The 21,072-nt window shown below is 43.4% G+C and overlaps 1 long non-coding RNA gene across 1 annotated transcript; it reads right to left on the bottom strand.

Moving 5' to 3' along the window:
• Positions 1 to 1,748: 1,748 nt before the first annotated feature.
• On the bottom strand, positions 1,749 to 10,908 carry LOC142026805 (uncharacterized). The gene is made up of 3 exons (XR_012648916.1): positions 10,674 to 10,908; positions 7,625 to 7,790; positions 1,749 to 3,712 (listed from the first exon to the last, which is right to left on the bottom strand). It is a non-coding gene; the product is annotated as an uncharacterized LOC142026805 (long non-coding RNA).
• Positions 10,909 to 21,072: the final 10,164 nt, after the last annotated feature.

The raw sequence follows: 21,072 nt of genomic DNA, 5'->3' as shown, positions 1-21,072 counted from the left end.
CATAGTGAACAAAAGGAAAGAGTGAAAAATATCTTTCTGCAACTCGACAAAGCAGAGAAGGAAGGGAGGATATGTCAGAAAAACGTTCCAGAAAGAACAGGTTCTTTTATTTTCTAATCAATATCTAGTGTTTTCTCATGTGCCTGTAACAAAAATTCGGATTATAGAAAGTTTGCAAAGTCCAAACTGCCCTGATGGAACCCTGTGCTACTGCTAGAAAAGATGTAGAAAACAGGCTTTTCTAAAAATGCATCATAGAATCATAGAATGGTTTGGGTTGGAAGGCACCTTAAAGATCACCTAGTTTCAACCCCCCTGCCATGGGCAGGGTCACCTTCCACTAGACCAGGTTGCTCCAAGCCCCATCCAACCTGGCCTTGAATACTTCCAGGGATGGGGCATCCACAGCCTCTCTGGGCAACCTGTTCCAGTGTCTCACCACCCTCACAGTGAAGAACTTCCTTACATCTAATGTAAATCTACCCTCTTTCTGTTTAAAGCCATTATTCCTTGTCCTATGACTACATGCCCTTGTAAAAAGTCCCTCTCCATCTTTCTTGTACTCTCCCTTTAGGGACTGGAAGGCTGCTATAAGGTCTCCCTGGAGCCTTCTCTTCTCCAGGCTGAACAACCCCATCTCTCTCAGCCTGTTTTCGTAGGAGAGGTGCTCCGGCCCTTGGATCATCTTCATGGCCCTCCTCTGAACTTTCTCCAACAGGTCCATGTCCTTCTTATGTTGGGGGCCCCAGAGCTGAATGCAGTACTCCAGGTCGGTTCTCAGGAGAGCGGAGAGGAGGAGAGTCACTTCCGTCAACCTGCTGGTCACGCTTCTTTTGATGCAGCCCAGGATACAGTTGGCTTTCTGGGGTGCAAATGCACATTGCCGGATCGTGTTGAGCTTCTCATCAACCAACACCCCTCAGTCCTCCGCAGGGCTGCTCTCAGGCCATTCAACACCGAGCCTGTATTTGTGCTTGGGATTGCCCCAATCCATGTGCAGGACCTTGCACTTGACCTTGTTGAACTTCATGAGGTTCGCATGGGTCCACCTCTCGAGCCTGTCAAGGTCCCTCTGGATGATATCCCTTCCTTCCAGCGTGTCGATCTCACCACACAGCTTGGTGTTGTCAGCAAAGTTGCTGAGGAAGCACTCAATCCCACTGTCCATGTCTCCTACAAAGATGTTAAAAAGTGCTGGTCCCAATACCGACCCCTGAGGTATACCACTCATCACTGGTCTCCAGTGTCTCTCAGACATCAAGCCATTGAGCACAACTCCTTGAATGCGACCATTCAGCCAATTCCTTATCCACTGAGTGGTCTGTCTGCCAAATCCATGTCTCTCCAATTTAGACACAAGGGTGTCATGCAGGACGGTGTCAAGTGCTTTGCACAAGTCCAGGTAGATGACATCAGTTGCTCTTCCCTTATCCACCAATGCTGTAACCCCATCATAGAAGGCCACCAAATATGTCAGGCACAATTTGCCCTTAGTGAAGCCATGTTGGCTGTCACCAATCACCTCCTTATTTTCCATGTGCCTTAGCATGGTTTCCAGGAGGTACTGCTCCATGATCTTGCCAGGCACAGAGGTGAGATTGACTGGCCTGTAGTTCCCTAGGTATTCCTTTTTTCCCTTTTTAAAAACGGGGGTTATGTTTCCACTTTTCCAGTCAGTGGGAACTTCACTGGACTGCCACGACTTCTCAAATGTGACAGATGGTGGTTTAGCCACTTCATCTGCCAGTTCCCTCAGCACCTGTGGATGCTTCTCATCAGGTCCCATGGACTTGTGCACCTTCAGGTTCCTTAGATGGTCTCAAACGCTATAGTCTCCTACAGCGGGCAGTTCTTCATATCTCCAAGTCCCTGCCTTGCCCTCTACGACTTGGGCAGCGTGGCTGGAGCACTTGCCAGTGAAGACAAAAATGCTTTGAGTACCGCAGCCTTCTCCATGACCCAGGTAACCAGGTCTCCCGTTTCCTTTGGGAGAGGGCCCACATTTTCCCTAGTCTTCCTTTTATCACCAACGTAGCTATAGAAGTGTTTCTTGTTGCCCTTGATGTGCCTGGCCAGATGTAATTCTGTCAGGGCTTTAGCTTTTCTAACCTGATCCCTGGCTGCTTAGACAATTTCTCTGTATTCCTTCCAGGCTACCTGCCCTTGTTTCCACCCTTCTGAGGCTTCCTTTTTGTGTTTGAGTTTGTCCAGGAGCATATTCTTCATCCATGCAGGCCTCCTGGTGTTTTTGCTCCACTTCCTCTTTGCTGGGATGCATCACTCCTGAGCTTGGAGGAGGTGACCCTTAAATATTAACCAGCTTTCTTGGGCCCCTCTCCCCTCCAGGGCTTTATCCCATGGCTCTCTACCAAGCTGAAGAGGTAGAGAGGCCCTGAAGAGGCCAAAGTCTGCTCTCCTGAAATCCAGGGTAGAAAGCTTGCTGTGACCCCTCCTCACTGTCCTAAGGATCTTGAACTCCACCATCTCATGATCACTGCAGCCAAGGCTGCCCTTGAGCTTCCACATTCCCCACCAGCCCTTCTTTGTTGGTGAGAACAAGGTCCAGCATAGCACCTCTCCTTGTTGGCTCCTCTATCACTTGGAGAAGGAACTTCCTGGACTGCTTATGCCCCACTGTGTTGTCCCTCCAACATATATGGGGGTGGCTGAAGTCCCCCATGAGGACCAGGGCTTGTGAACGTGAAGCTGCTTCTATCTGTCTATAGAGGGCCTCATCCTCTCTGTCCTCCTGGTCACGTGGCCTGTAGCAGACCCCCACTATAATGTCACCTGTCCCTGCCTTCTCTTTAGTCTTGACCCATAGGCTCAGCTCCCCATCCATCCTCAGGCAGAACTCCACGCACTCCAGCTGGTCTTTGACATAGAGGGCAACACCTTCTCCTCATCTTCCCTGCCTGTCCTTCCTAAAAAGCCTGTATCCTTCCATTCCAACACTCCAGTCATAGAAGCCATCCCACCACCTCTCTGTGATGCCAATAAGATCATAGCCCTGCAGGCATGTGCACATCTCTAAATTCTCTTGTTTATTCCCCATGCTACATGCATTTCCATAAAGGCTTTTAAGTTGGTGTCACGCGCCAGTTGTAAACCGGAGTGAGGTTTTGCTCGTATTCTCAGGAACAGAATTAAGACTCAAAATGAAGTCAAGCACCAGGTAACTTTATTTGTCTGACACGAGTTCGCAAATACAAAAAAAAGAGAAAGAGAAAGAAAGAAGGAAAAGAGTTCGTTGCAATAGCTACCACCATGAAGCTGCGGCATCCCGACAATCTGATTCTTCAAGGCCAGACTTTGACGTCCCAGCAATGTTGAGACAAACATCCGATGCAGTCTCTTACAGTTGGACCCCTGATGAAGCTGACTTACTGGCTGGAACTCCTTTGTGCTGCTCTTCAGGTGCTCTCCTGCTGACCTGTGATTCTCCTCTGGGCTCTGGGCATCTGTTGCTGGCACTGTTGTCAAACAGGTAGGAGTGATATGGATCGAGGTTCTCCTCTTCCAGAAACAAATGAAGGCTGCTAGTGAACATTATGTATATAGCATCATTGCTATGAAGCCAAAGTCTGGTGTCATCAAGCTCGGTGGGAATGGGCACTACTGAGAAGTAATAGTTTAGGATTTCCTTGTCTTGAATGCATTTGTATAACTTCTGGTAGCTGGCCTCCAGCCAGTATGGTAAGAATGGATATTCCTATGAACATTTGCAAAGAAAAATGATGATGGCTAATTGTAGTAGGATGTTTACATAACTCTCCACAGATCAGTTGTATTTGTGTTAAGTCACTGCTTAATATAATTTAGAGTTCACATGGCATAAAGTGCTGTTTATTTGGAACAAAATTTGGATTTTTGTTGTATGCCTCATCCTTTCAGAGACATTTTGAGCTGGTTGCCATTGTTCCTTGTTTAGTTTTAAGGGAAATAAGTCTGGTTTTGATCAGCTTTCTCCCTGTTCTGCTGGGGATTTCTGATTGACAGCTACATTCTTTTTATTGATGAGTATGAATGAAAGATCATCTTAATGCATTAAAGTTAGATACAAATTGAGGATAGCTCCACCCACGTTCAAAACATAGAGATGTTCAATCAACTCTGCTTCAACAGTGTTGAAAATACTCTGCTTCCATCAGGGTGACTCAGTTCACTTTTTCAAAATAGACCGAAGAGGCTCAAAGTATTTAATTTAACATCTCTTACTTTGCTGAGACTTTGCTGATCAAAATTAATTACTTCTGGCTTGTACAACTAGGTCACCTTAACATTTTCTCAGCTTTAAATCTGCTTTGAAGAAAACACACTGAATCAATTCAAAGTAGATAAGATGCACATGAGCTATTCATCTCTCAAAATGTGTTCTTTCCAAGAGATAGCCATTTGCTTATCAGGGGAAAATCAAAGCTGCTTGTCATCTGAATGTAGCAATGAAAACATATTCAGCTTAACAAAGAACAGAAACTGCATATTTGTGATCTGTTTCACTCTTTTAAAATCTGTTTGATTAGATCTTCTGTTAATTCCAATAAAGCAAATAAAATGAGGCTGAAACTTTCCTGGTGCAAGCCATACTCGTATTTGCTGTCCTCTTTGCTTTCCTATGGCATGTTGACACTGGAGGCTTGGGAAGTGTTCTTACATGTTGGTAATGGTTATTTCTATACCAGAAGCAGTATTACACTATATGGATTTTTTGAAAATATGGAATATTCATAAACCACTTCCCTGCATTCATCATGTTAGCTGAATGTTCAGAGATGCAAGGTTGTGACTATTGCCAAATGAGCACCAGTTAACTCATTCTACTCCACATCTCTTTCCTCTTCTAATGGGTGAGGTAATTAATTAATTAATAATTAAGGGTTATAAGTTTAATATACTTAGGCTCAGGGTCTGGGTCATGGAATATGCAACTTGATGTCTGTTGTAAAGTACATAAGGCAGGTCAAACTTACATCATCTGAGAGATGGAAGGTTGAAGTCCATGGCTCAGAAAATTGATGGAGGGCAACCTTGATCACTGCTGACTTGCTCCTTGAATGTCTCCAAAGGTTTTGAATCATAGCATGTCTTGTGGGTCCTCCCTGCCCCGCTTACATTTATGTGGCAGACGGTACTGCATCAAAATTACGGTACACTTAACACAGCTTTTTACTACAGTGTAAGATGGGACGAGGTTTAGGGAGAAGGCAAAGAGAAACTTATTCTCTCTCAGCTGTATTACTAATAAGGAAGGTTGTCTCTTTAATGTTAACCAAGTGTTTAGGCAGGTCTCTGCATAGCCATGGAGCCTTGCCACAGAACATGTCTTCCTATATCTTCTCAAATGGTCATACCTGGGGGGTAGGGGTGCTGGCCCTTCACCTCCTCTTTTCTTTTCCTCTAGTATCTGCCCTTCTACATGCTACTTTAATATATTTAACTCTGGTTTTTTTAGAAACAGTTCTTTATTAAGAGCAAACTTGTTAATGTCCCATCTGGGATTTCAGAACTGTGGCCCTTCCATTTTCACAGGGTGGCTCTGAGACTCTCTGGACAGGCTTTGTCATGCACTGTCATCTGAGCCATTCAACATTTCTTCACACATTGAGGTTTTATTTTGAATGTTATTTTGTTTCTGTATTTAAAGCAGAACAATTTTGTAAATACCGGAATCATTATAGAACTGAATTAATTAAACACTTAAGCTTCTAACTCCTCTTCAGGTTTCTAACTTCTTTCTAGAAGCCATAAATACTTTGTTTATCTGGATATTTGCTGGCATAGGGCCTATGTTCTTTCAGATGGTAGAATTAATAGATTCCTGACTCCCACACCTTGTTTTGGGGAAAGCATATTTTCCTTTTAACTTGCAGTTTCTCAGTTTTGAGAAAATACCTCATTGACATGACACATGCTGAATAAATAAAATGAAGAAAACAGTCTTTCTGCACTTTCTGAGGAGGTTGAACCTGCCCAAAGTCAGAATATCACTTCAGCAAACTGGTTCTAACTCCAGTGGCTTTTTCTTAGTTTGTTTGGTTGTTTGGTTATTTTTCCTTTCTTTAAAATATTGCTAGTAATTAGGCACTGCCTGAATCTTAATGTTAAGTATGTTCTTAAGTCATAATACATTTAAGCTTTAATGTGTGTTGCCATAATTTCACACTTAATTTTAGTTACACTTATTTTTAAGAGGAGAAAACAATGTAATTGAATTACACATCATGTTTAACAATAAAATAGTTTTTTCCTTAGAAAGAAGTCATCCACTTTCATCTACCTTAACATTCATTCAAAACACATGGTTCTTATGCTACCTTAAGTTACTGGTGAAAAAATACAACAAAGGCACATTACTGTCTGTATGCTAGTGCTCTTAGATATAGGAATCTGTTGATGGCTAACTTTGTTAAAGTGGACTGTCCCAATAACAGTCAATTTTAGTGTGCAGCTGGTAAATATCAATTTGATTTTGTTTCAATACAGTGGATGATCACTTTTAAATTAGATCTATGCTTGTTGTGAAATTTCACATTGTCAAATTATGCTCCTTGAATGCTATGCCTTCCAGCCCTCACTGCTTAATACAGGATGGCACCTTCTTTCTTTCTGATGTTCTTAGTGAACTGAAACCATGTACTGTGGAGAATCTCTTTCTAATCATGCTGCAAGTACCTCTTATACTGGGGAAAAAGTTACACCCGTTGCACTTGCTGAAAACCAAAGTCCTTCAGAAGTTCTTTCTGAAGCGCTGCCACAGGCTCCTCAAGTCCTGTGAAATGGAAGGCAGTAACTATTCACAGGACTCCCTGGCCAGGTGTGGCTGCCATTTCAAGGAGATTTGCCCAAACATGAGTGCTTTTCAAAAGTTTTTGCTGTGATCTTTTAGTGCATGTATTAGATTTACGGGCTGGAGACAGGCTTGAGCATCATTTATAAAATGTCAGATTTTTCTTTCTTTTAACAACTAAAATATCATCAGTCCTTTGACAATTCTCTCTTTTAATCTGAAACTTTTCATTTTACAGCTACATATTTCATAGGCTCCTTTGCACATTATCTGGAACTCCTGCCTCTTTTTCTCTTACCTACAGCAATAGCATCTTCCAGTTTCATCTTACATCCCAGGAAGAATTTTATGTCATCACAACATAAAAATGTGAAGAAGCAGTTGTGCTTGTTTTTTATGTGCTCTCCATCATCATATCATCAGCAGAAACAGAAGCAAAGGAGCTGGTGGATGTGTGCTGGGGGGTAAAGATATTCTTTCACTGGGATTTTATTTTGCTGAAGCATACTCCAGCATTGGCACTTTAATTTCTATAGGGTGGTGAATCTGATGTGCTTGAACAAACACCCTTGTCCTTGGGCCAGGCAGCTCTCAACATTGAGTAAAATGATTCTGAAGGCTTGGACAAGTTTTGAGGGTTTTCTGCACTCTCTTACTCTTTGTATATTTCTGAAAAAAAAAAAATCCACACAAGCGAAAAAACAGGAGCCAGTAGATCCAACAGAAATTAAGCACTTCATCCCCACTGTGGAGCCCCCAAACAGCATGCAAACTGGCATAGAAAACTGAGGGGATGGAGGAGTATGACAGCACCACCCAAAAAGTGACTGAACTTACTTCTTTGTCATGAAGCATGGAGATGTGTGCTCTGGGTAGTCTCTTTTGCAGTGTGCACATGGGATTTCTTCATAAGCTTGTCTTGCATCTACTCTCTCATGTGTCAGTCAGGGGCTGCATATCACCCCATCACCATAATGTGCCTCTCTCCTGGTCACCTTTCCAACTTTTCGAAAAATAGTTTGGTTAGGTGGTAGAGGGGCTGTGAGTGCATTTCTAGTTGTGAGCTTTGTGGTCTCTCTTTGCACGAGGGAGTAGTTGTGTTGTTTAGCTTTGAGCATGTGAAAAGCCAAGCCGAACACAGATTTTGTGTTTTGTTCTGAAAATAGTTCCACATTCATTGTCCCTCTTGCAAAAGCCTGTTCTGTAAGGTGCAACAACTGCCCCAGCTCTGCCCTGGGAAGTCCCCCACCCTGGCACATGGGTAAGCTCCTGAGCTTCCCTAGCTCACAGGTTTTTTTTGCAAAAAATAAACAGACTATTGAAACAAGCAGCAGGTTGTTGACATAAACATAAAAGACAAGGCAGCTAAGCCCATGGAGTGGCAGAATGAAAGCAAACTACAGAGGAGTCTGTTTATTCTTTCATATTATCTAAAATTTGTACCATCAGCCTTCCGTCACACTGAGTGCTTTCTTTGCTGCTTCATACGTAATTCTATTTCTGTTTTCTTTTCAAATCGATTGCCAAAATCTCCATGCATGCAGTAACCTTAAAAGGCACATTTCCCATTTAAGCATTGCTTGTGACTTTTGAGTAGTCCATTGTGGTACATGGTCACTGTTCTCTATGTAACAAATGTTCCTTGCAAGTTAGCAACAAAGCTCAAGAAAAAGATGCATAAAACTAAGTGGAAATCCAGTATTAACAAGAAGATGCTCTCCTGCTGGAAGATGGGAAGATGCAGCCAGTGGCATGCCCAGGTACAAATTCACCTTTAGACTGGACAATGCGTGTCTGCTGAGTTCAAAGAGCTAGTCCCAGGGAGGAGGTAAGGTTGAAAGACCTAGCAGGAGCTGGAGTCAGGAAGATATTCCTAGTGTTCGGGCTGCTCCTTTTTACCTCCATCAAGTGTGAGGGTAAGACCAGTGAGAATCTTAACCTTTGCTTCTCTCTAGGTATCATGTTCCTTTTTTCTGAGCTGTATTTAGATTTTAATTTTGCTCTTAATGTTTCTGACCTGAAGAGAAGCATGTAGGCCTTTTAAGCTCGGTCTACTTTTTCCAGCTGTACTAGTTGGCCTGTTAAAAGAAATTCTCTCCCTTCCCATAGACCTCTGTTCATCTATGTCCTCAGACCATCACAGTTGCTGCAACACTGCTGTTACCACTGTGACAGGTATTTGAAAGGGCTTTCAACCAGTGACAGACAAGGCAAGTTTTTACAAGGCACTCCTTGGTGACTGTCACCTCTTATTAACCTGTGAAATAACTCAGTAGATAAGAAGTGGCAATTACTGTAAGATGCCCAAAGCAAGCCTACCATTATCCTATTGCATTGTTCAAATGGTATAGCAAAAGGATTTATGGTACATTTGCACAGTAAATAAATAGGAGAATACACATAGAAACTGCGGCACAATGATGATCAAAAAAAATTTTCTTCAGCTTGTTATGCCAGACTTAGTATAAAAAGTGGGTCACAAATTGCACACAGAACTGATTCAGTGCACTGTAAATTGTCCCCTGGATTCTTCATTTTTTGTTTGCTTGTAAAAAATTTGTTTAACTTTTTCCTTGCCGCAGATTCATCTCAGGCAGTGTTTTGTCCTGATCTTACAGTTCATGTGTGATGTACCAAGAGAGGAAAAATGCCTTTGTTTCTATGAGATGAAGAGAAAGTTTTGGACTTTTTTTTAGAGCTAGTGTAAACTGTTCAGTATTGTACATTTTTTGTTCCCATCAAAGCTCGTCCTCTAAATGACCTTTGAGAATCCTCCCACAGATCGGTTATGCACCTAATTAACATTTCTGAAAATCTGGGCAAAAGGTGCAAAAGGTATTGACTGTTTCTGAGGGTGGATTAGGAAATGCCACATTCAAGAAATCTGAAAAGGTGTTAGCTGTCTTTTGTTACAGTTGTACTCCTACTAGCATCATTCAGAAGCCCATCACTTTCTATATGTGTACTGGAATAGAACAAACCCCCAGAATATGAGGGGGAGTTGCCTAGTTACTTGTGATTTTAGCCCTATTTCAGCTGAAATATATCCAGATGCAAATTACAGCGTGCGGTGACATTGATTAAACTCTCTTGAACATGGAGTCCATAAAAATGAATGGTTTGCATTCATCTGTGGTCATTTTTATCTTATGACAGAAGAGACACAAGTGATATTCTTAATTCACGTAACTCAATACAAATTATGGACAGAAGATACTGCAGATATTCTTCATTTTATCTGATTGTTCAGACAGTTTCCTAAGCAAAATGTATAATGGAAGTTGCTTCTGTAAGAGTGGAGAGGAGCCTGTCTTTTATTATGACATGCTGTATTTCTCAGTAAAGGGAAAAGTATTTCACGCTTTGTTGTTTTGACCGAGGCATGACAACTAATCTGTGGTATGTAGCAGCCAGACAACCAGCTTGTTATATGCCTATCACTTCACTATGGAGCATGCTTGGCAACAGAGATACCCTGACTGCAAAATATCACAGGGGCTATTTCTCAAGAATGCAATACTTCTGGCCCATCTTTAACTTAAGACTGCAACAGCTGCAAGTAGCGTGTAAGACGTGCAAATACACATCAGAAATACTCTGGTAAGGTAACTAAGCCTATAAATGAAGGTCTATTATTAACAGCAAATTATTAGACTATTGTAGCTGTTAAAGATATGGATATAGCCCTTCTTCCTTTCTCACTAACATCAAAAGCTATGTTACATTCAGAGTTCTTGAATGATCCTATAATCAACAACCCAGTTTTCCAGGCAGCAGGTCAGGGAAAGGAAAACAAGAGGGGTCAGCATCCAGTGAGGGATCAAATAATGAGCTAAGCAGCAATACTGATCTTGTTCTCCATGTCATTCGAGAACGTCTCTCTTACCTCAGGGAGTGCCTCCGCTGTGCTGGCTTATAAATAACTTTTGCTCTGTTTTAGCCAGATCTTCTAATGGAAGAAGACATTTCCAGTCTCATTGACCATATGCCTGCCTGTCTATTTTTACTGGCATTTCTCCCTCTCTCCATCCCAATAGTTGTTTGCAGATTTCAAGCAAGTGCAGTACAGAAGGAGATGTCTGAAAAGTGAGCAAGGGCAGTCCAACAAGTTTTTTGAAACTCAGGTCCTGAGTGGAAGAGTACCATATGGAGGGAATGGTGGGCAGAGCTTCACTGTTATATATTGCTTTTGGCAGTGGCTGCCTGGGTTGCACCACCTGCTGCCCTTCATGGCATGGAGGACAAGGTGGAGGAGGAGTGCATTGTAGGGAGCTGTGTTTATTTCAGGGAAACTGCTTGAGGGGAAGGCTATGGGGCAACGCATACAAATCCTTAGAAGATGAAGCTTGCTTAGTTCTAGTTTTCATAGCACAGCTCATTTCATTTCCTCAAATCATTTTAGATGATGTATATACTTTCTGCTTTAATCTTGCTCATATTTTCTCAGCTTGTGTACTGGGAGCCTTTTGAATCTGCTTTGAATGTAAGTTTGATTACATCCAAAGGAAGTCTTTACAAATAAAACTTGCATTATACAGGAACATATTTATGAAAAATGCATTTACATTGCAGGAAAGCGAAATACAGCTGCACTCAGATAGGGTCGCTCCTTATTTCAGCTGTAATTTCCAGGGTTTCACTGGCGGTTACATGCGTAGCTAATTAATGGCAGTGTTCTTTCATCACGGCTAAAGGGAAGTTTGACTCAAAGCTTACCAACTAGAATGACTCTTTATCTTAATTACAGGGAAGATTACATAAGGAACTGTGAGAGATCTCTGTCTATCAGGCTGCTAGCTCTCACTCACACTGCAGCCTATGGCTTCAAATGAGTGCTCTAATCTATTAAAGGGCTTGTTACTCACACACTAATCAAGAACATAACAGGTAGCCTAAGACTGTCCTTGAATATCACCCATAAAAGGCAATACTGATAGGAAATGGAACATTTCATGAGGTTTCCCTCCAAATAAATGAGAAACCCATTCTTGGCTCTGTGCAGACATCATGCAAACCACTTAATGTGACATGCTAAACTTCTGTCCAGTTTACTGGCAGGATTTAGTTTGGATATAAACTGCAGCAGGCCAACAGTCTCACAAAATATTGGCTGAAGTTGGTGTTTTTAGCTCACAAGAGATCTAATTCTGTTACTCTCTAGAGGGTCCTGGAAGAAGACCAAGTACACACCAGCTACGATTACTATATGTACTCAAGCTGCACAGAAGTGGCAAGCAGGCTGGACACATGTTGTACTGACTCCCATGTGGCAGAAGAATATCACTGTCTGCTTCCTGATGCTTTGTCACATGTCTAAACCAGTTCTTGGGGAAGAACAAATGTCCTTGTCACTAGCGATTTACCTAGCTCAGCAGATTTTCCTTGACTGTTACTGAAAGGGACCAGCAGGGAGTCTGCCTTGTCTTTCAGCAAGGTTTATCCCAGTTTGCCATCTGACCTTGGCAAGCATCCTCCTGTCCTTCTTACCAATGTCAGTAAAGTGCTGTTGCTTGGAAATTGCACAAGGCAATGGGTTTCAAAGCTGGAACTAGGTTTTGAGTCACTGCTCATCATGGATACAGATACTTTTCTGTCACTAGCAACCTGTAATATCACTATGCTTTTTTTATTCAAGTAGTACACAAAGGCCCAAAATGGTATCAAGGTATGGTTGTGGTGGGTGCAGTCAAAACATGGGCTTAGATACAATCCCTGCTGTGCTTTCCAGGTGAGAAAGAAACCACGAGTCAGAAGCGTTACTACCATCTGTATTCTGTAAATAGTGATATGAGGAACAGGGGGTTTAAAATGCCAATCCAAGGAAGCACATAGTGTCTCCAGCTTTTTTGCCACACCGTGTTCCTGGAGAGGGACACAAATCTCAGCTCTGGTCACCTAGTCGAGGAGTACTGTGTCTCCCACCCGTGGCACACATGCCGCTTCTCTTCGTAGGGGTCAGGGGTGACCAGGTCTCACCCCGATACCACAAAGGGATGTAGCAGAGTCATCCATTGGTGTCCCAGAATTGGGAAGTTTTCCTAGAACAGATGTAGCTGTCAATGTTCAGGTCAGTTGGATTGAGAAATGCATTGCAGATAGACCTGTTGGTCTCCGTGCAAATGGCAGCTCAGCTGAGGGGATCCTGTCAAGTTTAAACTGACCAAGCAGGCTTTGGGCTGCAGTGTGGGAGAAAAGTCCTCGTCCATCTTTATAAAAATGCCAGTTGTTTTTCATATCCACCCCTACCACCAAGACTCAGAAGCAGTTTCGAGTAGCTCGCTTTGCTACATGAACTGAAGATGATCTGCCTTCCTTTCCACACAGATCCTTTGACTGTAGCTGGAAGGTGCAACTGCTGGGGTGTCAGACCCGCTCAGTGAGGAGTGCTAAAATTAACATGAAGCGGTGGTGCCATTGGAGCAGCAGCATGGCCTCCTGCCAGAGCAAGGCCTCAGGGATCTTGTTAACTCCGTTTCTGTCCATTTTCCTGCTGGTTTCCTGCTAGTAAGTTTTAAGCCTGTTCGTCAGTTGCAGCTGTATTGGGAAGAGGAGCAGAAGTCTTAAAGATAAATAATTTCTTTTAAGTTTTATGAAAGTGAGTAGCCAGCTAGAAGAGAGAAACAAAATTAGGAGTTAAAACATAAGAAGTTCCCTTAAGCATTTGGCAGTAGCCTGTCAGCGGAGCAGCGAGCCTCCAGCACCACTCTGACTGGCATGCATCGACATGGTATGGATCATGCAGGGCCAGCTTGGACCAAGCGCTGAGCATGCTCTTACCTGGTGAGGATGCATGCAAGCCTGGGGAGAGCTGGTTTGCTTTGGTAGCACATGGAGATTTAGGAGACAACACCCACAGACCTGCAGGAAAACAGACTAAAGTAGCTCCTTGAGCAATGCACCTTAAAAAAAAGAACTAAAGGCAAAATGACAAGCTGAGCTCTTAGGTTATTGCTGGCACCTCCCATAGCCACTAACAGGATTTCGGTGCTTTGTTTGTGGCAGTAAATCTGTTTCTCTAAGTCAGTGTCCCACTTGTTTTCATCTTGTCCCTTCATATTTATTTGCTTTTCTTGTATTCTTAGGGATTTACTTCACACTATCCACCGAAAAACAGAAGGCACTCTGAACCCTTACTGAAGGAAATCACGTGCATACAATAATGACCGTTATAAATCTGACTTTTGCCAAAATTACCCAAATTTGAGAAGCTGCCATTTTTTTATTTCCTCTTTGCAAAGCTGGAGTACATAAAAGAAGGAAATAATAAAAGGAGGTAAATAATGATGTCTTATATAGTGCCATGAAGTAACCCTTGCAAATACCAGCTTTTTGAGTGACTTCTGTGTGGTGTGTGTATTTATAACATCTTTCCTTCCATCAGCTGTTACCATGGTACACGATGTAGTACCTGTCTGCCAAACACTTTTAAAGACAATAAAATACAACATGATCTCATCTCAATCTGTAGAGTGCCCAATTCAGCTTGCTTTCTAAAGCACTTTGCAGAGTGCAATAGTAATCCTTGATTTACAGCCCAAAAAACAGCAGAGGGAGGAACAAAATTAATTGTCAAGGGACGGGCATGCAGATAAGCTCCTAAAGCCAAGCGGCGCAGGACTCGGTGAAGTGGAGGGCTGTGGGTCCAGATGGCTCGGGTGGGTGAGCTGGCGGTGGCTGCTGCAACAAGGGAAGATTGTGCTTCGGCGCAGAGAGGAGGCTGGTACCGCACAAGCGGGAGGAGCCAGGCAAGGACGAGCATAACAGAGCCCAGTGTGTAAGGAAAGCAAGTCCTCAGACGGTTTAAATGCACAGATGGATGGGGATTTTGATACTGATCTGGAAATGAAAGGGGGAGACTAGTGGAGTCTTCAGAGGGATAGATGTAAATGCTACAGGGGAGAAAGGAGAGGAGGAAGGCTGGAAAGGAGATTTATGAAATTAGGAAATACAGCCAAGTCTGCCAACTACCCAAACCAAGCAGCCAGACAAGTTGGAGAGAAACATTAGCTTCCATGAGTGACAGATAGCTGTGGCAGGAAATAAAGACAATGTGAACTGGAAGTTGTTTTTATAACTTGCAGCAGAAATTACTGTCAAATTATATATAGCATAGGCTTAATGTGCCTTAGGGCAACAAGGCAGTATTTTCTTACTCACACAAGGAATGGTCTTGGTGTGAGTTGGGCGTTGCCATCAGCTGAGCAGGGGAAGAAGGGGGCTATGATGCAGAACTTGCAGACTTTCTTATGAGCCTGACACCTGCTTCCTTGACCAGCTGCCTGGAAAAACACATTTCAGTGGGGTTTTTTTCTCAGATGAGGAAGGAAGTCTATACTACTTCACTTTCCCAGGGGAATTCACTACTGGCAGAGTATCTGTCAACAGCATACTTTAGTAACGTATTAAACAAGAAAACGTCCTTATGTCAGAAATCTTCTGGATTAAAAAAGGAGGTCTAACCATAGGTCTTTCTTTAATAAGAGTAAGGAATTTTGTCTTTCATAAAATGCACTGGCAGTAGAGATTTTGGAAGAGAAAAAGTATTTTTAAATTGTCTCCTTAGGCACTTACTTACATCAGATCATATTTCTTCTTGAACAAACGCCATCAGATTATTCAGAAATATACTTTATCAGTGGAAATCTTTTGAGGAGCATTTGGAACTTTGAAACACTGAAGGAAAATGAAAAAGTAAGTTGGGACAAATCTGTAGCAAATCTGTCTGTAGCAATGGAGCCGTGGCTGCACAGAGGCTGCAGGATTTGCTCCCCTGTTTGTGGATCCACAGCAGCAGCTGCCAGTGCCGCTCACTTGAGAGAGGCGCTCCGTGCCAGGGATCCCACTATCAATGCCTGGCTTCAGATATATAGAAATGGATTGTGAAAAATAAGTCTGGTGTGAAGGAAAACAGCCTCTCATTAAACATTATTTTCTTCTTTTAAAGCTGACTTCCTCTGACTTTGGTAAAAAGCACTGCAATATTCCTATGAACAGAAGTCAGCAAGCAGCCATCATAGGCACAGGAGAGCTACGCTTCCCTTCTCTCGCTTCTTTTTTTGCTGCTTCAAACCACTTTCCCCAGATCAGCTGTTATCGCATTGGGGTATAAGGGAATGCAGGAGCTTTCTGCAGCAAGCTCTCGTACTGTGTGTATGAGGGCCAGGAGAATGGTTCAGCCATTCGTGTGTGCAGGCAGGCACAGTTTGCTCTTGGAGTTTACCTGTGGCACTTACCTCATGTTATCTGCACTAATACAGCCTCATTGTTTTTTTACCTTGGAGTAGGAGCAGACAGAGCTCGCATTTGCCTACGTTATAGCATATACACATACAGTCCTGCAGAAAAACTTATTTCCGTGCAATATGGACTGAGCTTATGTGGCATACACTTACTTAGATCACAGCACGGGATGGCTCACTTTGTGAGGAAACAAAGATATTTACCGTTTCTACTGACAACTATTTAATGATATTTTCCTCTGCTTAAGCACAGCAGAAATTCTTAGCTGCTTATATAGGCTCCATTACCATAATAACTGTACATGTTATAGTAATTAACAGGCTTAACTTAAGAGTACCCTTGAGACATAAGGCATATTTATTTTTCTTTTATAGCTGAGAACCTGAGGCAAAAGGAACAAAGTGGCTCAAGGTCTCTAAAGAGGTAATGAGGCCTTGAATGCTCTACGACAGCTTCACAACTTCATCTGGCAGCTCCATGAAGTCCTGTCTTGGATCACACCCAGTGCATCAGGGAAACACCCAAGTGCAACTCTGGACAGAAACGTCCAGGCCTATGGAGTCCCCCTGAGCATCACCTCTGGGAACGGCCATGTCAGAAAGTCTGTGATTTACCAATGTATCCAACAAAACAGGTCAGCACAGCCTTTATCTCCACGCCAGAGCATCTTGAAGTCTCCATGGAACAGAGAAGTGGAGTTCGTGTACACTGTTGTGACTGGGATACTTAGCTCTGCTCAGCCACGAGCCACACAGCACAGGCCATTCGCAGCAGTCATAAGCAGCCGCCGCTGGCTATGTGCATGCTCATGGCACCCCATTTTCTCCCTCCAGCTGCTGTCACCTCCAGGGTTCTTGTCACAGAGCCATCCGGCATCCCACCGGTCTGCCCTTGCTCTGGGGAGCAGCGGTGCGGGGCAGACCCTGCCACACCAGCTGGGAATGAGAAGCACGGCTGCCAACAGCTGCTGCACAAGAGCGGACATGCCTGCATGTGGAGGAAAGCCAGGCACCAGTGGTTTTATCAAGGACATCAAACATCCTTCAGGACGCACAGACCTTGTCATCCGCACAAGGCCTTCCTTTGGACACCCTTTCGCTCCCCTTTGCTTGGCAGACCTGTTTCACTGGAGGGGTGGGACGGCTCAGAAGCATGCAACACGTGCTGCTCCGGGTTGTCATGGAGGTCAGCCTGCCACGTCTCCAGTTAAGGCAGAGAGGTGGTGGCATGGCACTGGCCTTCCCTTGAAAAAATACCTCTGCACTTCAAAAGCAAAACCAAGTGTGTTTCATCTGACACAGACACAACCTTCCCGCACCCCTGCTTTTGTGCTGTGCACCGGTTCCTTCTTCCTTGTCAGCACCCTCCAAGCTGACGTGCTGCGGTGTGCGTTTGTGTGTGAGCTGGAGGACATGACTGCAAGGATGACCGCCAGCTCTGCGAGCAGCACCCGACCCCCTGTCTGCACCCTCCCCATGCTCAGGCAGCCACACCAGGCCATGAGGCCACAACTAGGGACTTCCACCCAAACCACTTTGTCACAAGATGCTTGATGTTTGCTCTCATTTGATTCTTCACCCTTCTGGAGAATATGGGGGGTGCATCCCTTTTTCTCAGTCAGCTGGATTCAGAGGACATGGGGGTTCATGAGTGTTAGACCCAGAGCTGTGTTTGGGAAAAGTCCTTCCCAGCTTTCCCTGGATCATTTCTGCAGCCAGGTCTCCCACGGGCTTGGTTGTATGGTGGTCCAGGAGCCCCAGGGATGGCAGCAGCTGCAGGAAGGCAGGACAGCTACGGGGAGCTTACAGTGCCATTATGTTGCTCTTTTTTCCCCAGAATTTCCCTGTAGCAACTACGCTGCCTTTTTCTTTCTAGGTCACATGCCTGGATCTCCCAGGCAGAGAGCTGTTGTTTTGATCTAGAGGCTGATCTGAAGGGATACAGTGACACATGGCTTTCTCAGGGGCTTGTGTTTCCTTGGGCAAACACTGCTAGTTCCAACACGCATTCATTTGGAAGTGCCCAGTACTAGCTAAGCACCTTTTTAAACACTGCTTGTCTTCCATTGCCATCTCCATCCCAGGCATTTGGACCTAGCTTCCCATGAGGTGCCAGCTTCAGAGCACGCAGGAGTGAGGGACCCAAGACAAGAGCTCGCCTGCCCAGCTCTCCACATGGCTCTGGGACTGTGGGGGCTGCGGAGGGGCTGGCTCTGGCTCTTCTCTGCCAATGGCCTCTGCAAGTGAGGAAATTAAATATGGGCTGTCCTGGAGAGCAATGACTTATTTTGCCTCCTGCTGGGGACTAAGCATGCTTTACCTGACAATGGGCGGCTTGTTTCCTGACTCAGCACCCAGGCAGGAACCTTCTGTCTAAAATTAGCCTTCCACATATGCATATATACATATGCACATGTGCACATAGGCACGCACATGCACATATCCTCAGGACCGGGTGCCAGCCTACCAGACTTGTGTGGGATGCCAGGTATGGGCACAAACAGGTACTGGTGCTGCCTGAGAGGGGCCATGGGAATGAGTGGTTGACAGCTTGGAGAACTGGTCTCTGACTCACATTCCCTCTCCTGCTTTGCACCTCTCTTTTTCTCTTTTTTCTTTTTCTTTTTTTCCTATGAAAGCTAGAAACAAGCCACAGTCGCTTGTGGGACAGAAGTGGGAAAGGGCCTGCAGCAGGGAGGGAGCAAGGGTATTACAGCCCCAGGGTGGACCTGGAGGGCAAGCTCAAAAACTAGCATAGATGGGACCAGTAGATCTAAGCAGTCTGTCTGCTTTAAGCCTTCCCATGCTTTCTTATTTTGCTCCAAACTTGTGGATTAGTGTGGATTGCCTCTGCAGGTGACTGGTGACTGATGTTTTATTAAAGGTGGGGTGAAAGAGCTTTATTATTTACCCCAGCTTTGAAGGAGTCTAAGCTTGAAGTTTGGCCTGTATGGCAGTCTGATGAGCCTGTAAAGACCTTCCTTAGACTGCTCAGAAATATACTCTGTTACAGAAAATTTAGGCCGGCTGGAGAACCATATTTCAGACAGAAATCTGTACTGGCCATGGAAGATGCAGTTTAACCTAGAGGTTCAATTCACAGAAGGCTTGATTTAACTCTGGGGGTTTTTCTGTTAGTTGTGTGCTGTTTTATTAAGAACATGCTGGAGGAATCTTTATGAATTGTTTCAGTTTCTGTGGAGTGTTACTATCACAAAAATAATATTCGTAATACTTTTTGTCTTCCGTGCTCCTTCTCCTCTTATACTGGAACTGGCACGCGAGCTTCAATATGAAAAGCTGATGTATGAGGGTTTGCCTCACTGTGATTGCTAAGGCCAAACAGGTGACAGCATATATCCAGATTCCCCTGCTTGGTTCTTTGCTGCCTCTGACTATTCTTGGAAGTAGAGCCTTGTTTCCACATTTTCTAGAATAACTGCACATTAAGAACCTCTCCTTTGAGATGTTCTTCTCTGAGTCTTCTGGAGCTTCATATCACTTCTTTGGGAGTTTCTGTATGATCCTACTCATACAACCTACAGAATGACCTAAATGACCTGTGTTGAAGACAGAAGAACCTTGTTTCCTAAAATGAGGTGGTACTCATGCCTCCTGGCAATCTCAGACAAACCCATTAACTTCCAAACAGTTTGTGTCAAGAAAGCTTGAAAGAAATCTGGCAAGGAGGGAAAAACCCTGAAAAACCAAGCTGGTTGATATGAAGAACAAATTCCATTTTTCTTCCTTTTTTTTTTCCCCCCACTGTAAGCTTTTTTCCCTTTTCTTTCCCAACCAGTTTGATTTTTCTAAACAATGTTGTTGAGCACATACCTCGACCCGTCAGGCAGCTCTCTGCTGGTTTTCCATGTGTGTGCTCACATGTACTGTTTCATCCCTGTTAGAACCTCAGTGTCTATGGGGATGACAATTTCCTTTTCCACTTCTACTGATTATCTAGCCTTTCTAATTGTTATTGGGCAATGGTATGTTGACAGTCTAACTTAATAACTTACCTTCCTAAACTTATCTTTCTTATCTTGTACCTAAGAACTACCAAATGCCAGAGGGAACATCTGTCACTAGACTAGAAAGGGTGGGATAATAGGAGCCATAATTACAGATCTAATTTTGCATAGATCTAATAAAAGAAAGTCAGATGTGGTAAAAGCAGATCACCAAGGAAGTCAGACTGACCTTGTGGCCTGTCTACCTTTTGGGAAGTCACATACTGTCAGAACATCTTTTAGCGTACGTTCTGCACTGGCATTTCCCTAATGGAAAGAATTGAATAAGAGTCATGACTAAGGACATACAGAACTTTTGCCAGCAAATAATTGACTGACGTGAGTTGCAAATAGTTGTATAACAGGCCATATAATCGGGACTCCAGATACAGAATATAGATAAAACTAGAACTGGATTCTGGGAATAGGGCTAAGTCCAGTCCTAGTTAATAGACATGTGGAGGTTGAGGACATCTTACACAGGGTTTCCAGAGAGATAAATGAAGAGAACTGTGAACAGAATTGCGCTGAGAAATCAGACATGCATACAGAAACATAGGAACACTATCTGTTTGCAATCTTGGTTATAAAATAATAAATCGAGATAATTTAAAAAAATGTTAACTAAAACGTGAGAAAAAATAATCCCAGATACAGATATTAATTCTGCAGGTAGTATGGGAGATCTAGATGTAGACATGAAATTAAGCAAGTGTTACTGCCTAAAAATTAGCTGGTGCAGTACTAAGTACACAGTGTTGTCTTGTAAATTGGGGAAAAAACATAATTTCTACAGAGCTCTGACATACAGGATAAAATCTTATTTAATCAAAATCAATTTTTAAAAGTCCCATGGAATGCAAAGGGGTCAAGATTTTACCCTTACCATCCGCTTTTGGAAAGCAGCAGAAATAACAGAAGAAAAAGTAAAATCATTTGGGGGTTTAGGTGTGGTTTAATAGGGAAGATTAAGCTTTAAATATGAATGATTACTTCAGAGATAACAAAAGGGAATACTTCATATATTTAGAAGTTGTAA

Source organism: Buteo buteo, chromosome Z, assembly GCF_964188355.1.
Source record: "Buteo buteo chromosome Z, bButBut1.hap1.1, whole genome shotgun sequence".
Classification (NCBI taxonomy): Eukaryota; Metazoa; Chordata; class Aves; order Accipitriformes; family Accipitridae; genus Buteo; species Buteo buteo.
This window is presented reverse-complemented; position numbering and strand designations above follow the sequence as displayed.